Raw genomic sequence first — 7,875 nt, 5'->3', positions numbered from 1 at the left:
CCGCGACTAATCCTCCCGGACGGAGTCTTCAACAGTTGGTCCCATTGCGATGATCGACTTCAAATAATATCTTTAACATGAGCAAATGCACAGCGGAAGACTTAAATCGTACCTGAGAATAACATGCTTTAAAAGGTCAACATAAAGTTGGTGAGATATATAGGTTTAATGCTAGCAGCGTTATAACTATGGACCACAAGATTTCGTATATAAACAGTTTAATAAAAATATTCTAAGTGGTTGAGCACTTGGTAACCATACTTAACATTCAATCACGTCGCATATTCCCTTTAATATGAAATCTTACTACACCGTACAAGTGTAGTCACAAAACGAAGTACTGTGCAACCGTTGAATACTGGTCGTCCAGTCCGGTTGGGGTTGTCAGGCCCGATAGATCTATCAACAGGATTCGCGTTCACAATACCGCTGTAAATATTAGTTACCAAGCTACAGGGAAGTATGCCAGTGGTACAACTCAACGTAGAATATATTTTTCAGTTACTTGTGTCCATAACGTAAAACATAAAATACATGTATTCTCATCCCGAAATATTTAGAGTTTAAAAGTGGGACTATATACTCACCTAATGTATTTTGTAGTAAAAATACATATAACATCATTGATCAAGTATAAGGTTGGCCTCGGATTCACGAACCTATATTAATTATATATATATTAATACATACAATAACAATTAACAAGTTATATTTTATTATTATAAGTATACTCCTTATATTAATAATTTATAAGTTTCTAAATTTATTTTATATGTTCTAAATAAATACTTAATATTTATTATATGAATATCAATATAGTTAGATTATATGTATTAAATATATTTTTGTATAACTAATATTTATTTGATAATAAATAAAATTTGCATTTGATTATAAACATAATATTAGTAATAGTAATAATATTAATAATACTTGTGATAATGATAAGTTTAATGTTATTAATAATAATAATTATGCTTTATCTAATACTAATAATGAAAATAATAATAACAATAAGTTACTACCTTAAGAGTATAAGCTCTAAAAATAACACCGTCTCTATCAAGACTTGAACCCGAGATCTCTCGTTTAAACACAACACCAAACCATTGAACCCGTAATTAACTTCTTGTTTTAACTCACACTTTTATTCAACTAACGTTTAAAGTTGTTTATCATCATTGAACTTTATTATCTTCATCTGCGAACATCATCATTACTAACTTAATTGTCATTATCTTAATAATCTCCTTAATAACATATCCTTTATTCACAGAATCAATCCACCCTCTCTAATCTTATGCTATGTTATTTTATGTATAATCATGTTAAGTATCATATATGGTATATAAATCGTCATCCACCCTTTTCTATCGTCGTTAACACTTCGTTCAACCTCGTGTATCATGTTTCTCGTTAGTCTCCTATTTAACCAATCTAACAAACTTTCGGCCCAAAGAATCAATAGTAACACGGCCCAACTAAATACTTGGATTTCGGCCCAAGTGTATCAACATGTAAATGGTCCAACAAGCAATTTCATAAGCCCAAAAGTATCACAAGTCCAAATATTTTGCAAAACCTTATTCAATTTGAACTAGTTTAGGGAGAATAACGATATCAGTAGGATTTAAAATCCAACAGCCGTCCCCATCTAGGCCCCTCACCCACTTTCTTTGGTCACCTATTCTTCATACACTATTATCATTATTAATTCTCTTTACCTCACCAAAACCGGAATGGACAAAATAGAAATGGAGTGAGCTGGAGATCGATACAAAAGTAGAGAAAGGCTGTAGCAATAGTTACCGCAGCAATCATGCTCGTCACAGCAGAAATTGGAAAGCAAAAAGTTTGAGGTGGTGGTTTGGGTCATCGAAGAAGAATAAGAGAGAAAAGGAAGAGGTAAAGAAGGTGGTTCGTGGTATTTTGTAGTTATTTGTGGGGATAGCTCGTGGCCAAAACATGAAGAGAAGAGAGATACAGATAGAGAAAGAGAGGGAAGTGATGTTGTGGTGGTTCTTGGTGGTGATATAGGCCGAAGATGGTGGTGGTGGAATGAAGGATGGTTATATAATGGTGGAAGTGGGTTTGTTCGAGTGATTGTCGAAAAACTGAATCAGATAAACGAGTGGTGGTTTGGATTTCGGTTGTGTACATCATCACCGTTAGAATAGTATGGTGATGTAGGTCTCATCGAACTGATGATATAGCAGCAGCAAGTTGTGGTCCTAAGTTGTACCAAATAGGAGTGTCAAGTGGTGGTGATGTTTTACATCGATGGTAGTGGTTAATGGTGGTCGAAGGTTAAGGCGTTGTGCCACGGTGATGGATTGAAACAGAAGATTACTGCAGCAACATGTTGGCGAGTTGGTGAGGTGAATGATGCATTTTGGGTGATGAAGGTTCACGGCTAAAGCCAAATTCAAAAGGGACAATAGAGAGAGAGAAAAGAGTGATGGTGCGGTGGTTTATGACGGCGTAGAGATGGTTGATCCTGGGTATTTTGGTTGTTCACAAAAAACGGAAAACGGTTCTAAGTTTGTGGTGAACTGTGGCGACCGGTTGGTTGTGATCCTCCTATATCTAATATGCATATATGTGTTTATGTATATATGTAGAAATATAGAGATATGGAATAGATATAAAGTAGATAAATTGATGCTGTAGCAAGAATTGATTGAAAATGTATTTTAGTGATCAATCATATCGACATATAAAAATCTTCAGACATGAATTATTCTGAAATATTCGATTAGAGAAAGAATCAGGATATAAAATACAAAACATAAAGCTGGATCACATTAGCAAATAGTATTGATTGATTATTTGTCTCCATATTTTTTTTGTATTTAACTTATTTGAATATCTAACAAACTTCGTATCAAAGATCTAGCTTTTAAATTAAATTTTTAATTAAGATTAATAGTTGACTAATATATTAATAATAATAATATTGATAATATTTTTTAATAATAATAATATGAATAATACCAAATAATACTACTATTAATAAGAATAATGACTAGAATAATAAAATAATGATTAGTAATAATTTTAAACAAAAATGGTAATTTTTAATAATAATAATACTAATATTATAATTTTACTACTAATTATAAAAATAATAATATTAATATTAATGTTAATGATAGTAATGAGAGTAATAATATTATCAGTATAACAATTATATTTTAAACTCGTAATACAAAATATCTGATTATATTATCATTTAATCTTGCTAATGAAAACAAAATACATTCATGTAAATATTATATATCTAATACACATAATTGTTCGTGAATCGTCAGGCTTGGTCAAAAGGGTAACTAATTATCCAGATATAGATTTCGGACTTTCTAGACTCAACATTAGGGTTTTTGCTCATCGTGTCGGAAACATATATAGTTTAAGGTTTAAATTTGGTCGGAAATTTCCGGGTCGTTACATTCGGTGTTCCAAACCTTGCAAAAAGACGTTTTAAAAAGTTGACTACGACTCGTGCATCGTTAGTTGGGAGAGCTTGTGCTTCCACCCATTTAGATACATAATCAATGGCTACGAGTATATATAGATTATTATGAGATTTTGGAAATGGACCCATAAAGTCAATACCCCAAATGTCAAATACTTCACATACTTGGATGACATTTTGTGGCATTTCATCACGTTGACTTATTTTTCCGGCCCTTTGACATGCATCACATGATTTGCAAAGAATGTGTGCATCTTTGTAAATTGTAGGCCAATAGAATCCAACATCATAAACTTTTCTTGCTGTTAGTTGAGGCCCATAATGCCCTCCTGTTGGTCCTGTGTGACAATGGTTTAATATTTTACTAGCTTCATCTCCAAATACACATCGGCGTATTATTCCATCGGGACAACTTTTAAACAGATGTGGATTTTCCCAAAAATAGTGTTTTATATCACTGAAGAATTTCTTTCGTCTTTGGTATGATAATCCTTTTTCAAGGAATCTACAAACTAAGTAGTTTGCATAGTCTACAAACCATGGGATTTCTTTATAATCTATCTTCAATAGATATTCATCAGGAAAGTTGTCTTGTATGGCCGATTCATTTAGAACTTCTAATTCGGGATTTTCAAGACGAGAAAGATGATCAGCGGCGAGATTTTCTGCTCCTCTTTTATCTCGGATTTCAATATCAAACTCTTGTAAGAGTAAGATCCAACGGATTAATCTTGGTTTAGCATCTTGTTTTGAAAATAAGTATCTAAGAGCAGAATGGTCGGTATAGACCACCGTTTTTGCTAGAACGAGATATGATCGAAATTTGTCAAAAGCAAAGACAATAGCAAGGAGTTCTTTTTCAGTAGTTGTATAGTTCGTTTGTGCTCCTTGTAATGTCTTACTAGCATAATATATAGGTTGAAATCGTTTTTCAATCCTTTGTCCTAAAACGGCTCCCATTGCAAAATCACTTGCATCGCACATTAGTTCAAATGGTAGATTCCAATTTGGTGTTATCATGATCGGCGCATTAGTGAGTTTCTCTTTAAGAATATTAAAAGATTTGATACACTCATCTGAAAAGATGAATGGCGCATCCTTTTCTAGGAGTTTATTCATAGGATTGGCAATTTTAGAAAAATCTTTTATGAAACGTCGGTAAAAACCGGCATGCCCTAGAAAACTCCTAACTCCTCTAACATTGGTGGGATGTGGAAGTTTAGCAATTACATCTACTTTAGCTCTATCCACTTCAATTCCTTCTTTTGAAATTTTATGTCCAAGAACGATGCCTTCTTTAACCATGAAATGGCATTTCTCCCAATTAAGTACTAGATTTGATTGTTCGCATCTAAGAAGCATTCGTTCCAGATTAACTAGACATGATTCAAATGTATCACCGAAGACTGAAAAGTCATCCATGAATACTTCCATGCATTCTTCTATCATGTCGTGAAAAATCGCCATCATACACCTTTGAAAGGTTGCAGGGGTGTTGCAAAGTCCAAATGGCATGCGTTTGTAAGCAAAAGTACCATAAGGGCACGTGAATGTGGTTTTCTCTTGATCTTCGGGTGCTATTGGAATTTGAAAATATCCGGAAAATCCATCTAGAAAACAATAGTAACTATTTCCGGCTAATCTTTCCAACATTTGATCTATGAAAGGTAAGGGAAAGTGATCTTTTCTGGTGGCGTCATTTAATTTTCTATAATCAATACATACACGCCATCCTGTTATAGTTCTAGTAGGAATAAGCTCATTTTTCTCATTTGTAATGACAGTCATGCCACCCTTCTTAGGCACGCATTGAACTGGGCTTACCCATGGACTATCAGAGATTGGATAAATTAAACCTGCATCTAGCAGTTTAATAATCTCTTTCTTAACTACATCTTGCATATTAGGATTTAGTCTTCGTTGGCGTTGCACATACGTTTTATGACCTTCTTCCATAAGGATTTATGTGTGCAATACGAAGGACTTATTCCTTTAATATCATGAATCTTCCATGCAATGGCTGGTTTATGAGCTTTCAACACAGAAATGAGTTGTGATTTCTCATTTTCAGTAAGAGAAGACGATATTATTACAGGTAATTCAGATTCACCATGTAAATAAGCGTATTCCAAATGGTTTGGAAGTGACTTTAACTCTAATTTCGGAGGTTCTTCTATCGATGATTTGTATCGATATCTGTCTTCTTCTTTTAGCATTTGAATTTCTTCTGTTGTTGGTTCATATCCATTAGCTATAAGTGTAGCTAACATTTCAGCTTCATCAATTGGTTCATTACCTTCTCCTAAAGAACATTCTCCTGTTTCTTGTAATTCTGGAAATTCTTCTAATAATTCTGCATGTGCATCTATAGTTTGAATATAATAACATGTATCATCTGCAGATTGTGGTTGTTGCATTGCTCTATCAACTGAAAAGGTAACACTCTCATCCTCTATACTTAAGGTCAGTTTCTTACCGAACACGTCTATCATTGCTTTAGCCGTGTTTAAAAATGGTCTTCCTAATATGAGAGGAACTTGAGAATCTTATTCCATGTCCAAAACAACAAAATCTACTGGAAATACTAAAGTACCAACTTTAACTAGCATGTTCTCCATTATCCCTCTAGGATATTTTATTGATCTATCGGCTAGTTGTATGCTTATTCTTGTTGGTTTCAATTCTCCAAGGTCTAGTTTAGTGTATAGTGAATACGGCATTAGATTTATACTAGCACCTAAGTCTACCAATGCTTCTATTGAACTAAGACTACCCAGAAAACATGGAATTGTGAAACTTCCTGGATCAGATAGTTTTTCTGGTATCTTATTCAACAGCACTGCTGAACAATTAGCATTCATAGTAACAGCCGAGAGTTCTTCCATTTTCTTTCTATTTGAGATTAGATCTTTCAAGAATTTAGCATATCTAGGCATTCCTGAAATCACATCAATGAAAGGAAGATTTACATTTATCTGTTTAAACATATCCAAGAATTTGGATTGCTCGGCTTCAAGTTTTTCTTTCTTCATTTTACTTGGATAAGGAAGTGGTGGTTGATATGGTTTAACATAAGGTTTAGCCTTAGCTGTGTTATCTTCATTAATCTTTTCAACTATCGGTTCTTTTTCCTTATCTTGATCAGGTTGTGGTTCTTGTGGAGTAGGAGTAGCTTCATCAGAAGTTACAGGTATTTCAGGTGGTTTAAGTGTTGTACCACTTCTTGTGGTAATGGCTTTAGCTGTTTCATTTCGGGGGTTAGCGTTTGTATCACTAGGTAGACTTCCCGGTTTTCTTTCACCTATTAATCTTGCTAGGTTACTTACTTCTTGTTCCAGATTTTGAATAGAAGCTTGTTGATTTCTAAATGCTTGAGCATTTTGTTCATTAGTTTGTTTCTGAGATGTAAAAAACTGTGTTTGAGTTTCAACTAGCTTCGTCATCATATCTTCTAAATTTGGCTTTTTATCATCGGTTTGTTGTGGTGGTTTGTTTTGAAAATTCGGTCTTTGCTGATTGTAAGTATTATTGGATACTTGTTGATTGCTAGGACCTTGTTGGTTGTTGTATGGATTATTTCGGTTATAATTCTGGTTTTGATTGTAAATCGGTCTTGGCGGTTGATAATTATTCTGATAATTATTTCCAGGCCTTTGGTTTATGTATGAAATATTCTCTCTTTGTTCCATTGTTAATTCTATACTGAGACAATATTTGTCAAATGTGGTCCTCCACACTGCTCACAACTAATTCGTATTGAGTGAATATCCTTAGTCATCTTTTCCATTCGTCTTTCCACAGCATCTATCTTTGCGGAAATGGAATCTAAGTCATGGCTAGAATCGGCTCTAGCTGCTTTAGATGATCTAATGATATCTTTTTCTTGGTGCCACTCATGTGAGTGGGAAGCAGTGTTATCAATAATTTTGTAAGCATCAGTTTCGGTTTTCTTCATAATAGAACCACCAGCTGCTATATCTATGTCTTTTCTTGTAGTGATGTCGCATCCTTGGTAGAATATTTGTACTATTTGACAGGTGTCTAAACCATGTTGCAGACATCCTCTTAACAACTTTCCATATCTTGTCCATGCCTCATATAGAGTTTCATTCGGTTTCTGTGTGAACGTAACAATTTCTGCTTGAAGTCTTACGGCTTTAGATGCAGGAAAGAATTGTTTAAGAAATTTGTCAACTAAAACATCCCATGTATCAATCGCCCCTTCAGGTAACGATTCCAACCAATCTTTGGCTTCTCCCTTTAAAGTCCAAGGAAATAACATGAGATATATCTGTTCATCCTCCACTTCTCGGATTTTAAATAGTGTGCAGATCCTATTAAAGGTACGTAGATGTTCATTTGGATCTTCCTTCGGCGCACCACTAAATTGGCATTGATTA

This window comes from Rutidosis leptorrhynchoides, chromosome 1, assembly GCF_046630445.1.
Source record: "Rutidosis leptorrhynchoides isolate AG116_Rl617_1_P2 chromosome 1, CSIRO_AGI_Rlap_v1, whole genome shotgun sequence".
Classification (NCBI taxonomy): domain Eukaryota; kingdom Viridiplantae; phylum Streptophyta; class Magnoliopsida; order Asterales; family Asteraceae; genus Rutidosis; species Rutidosis leptorrhynchoides.
This window is presented reverse-complemented; position numbering follows the sequence as displayed.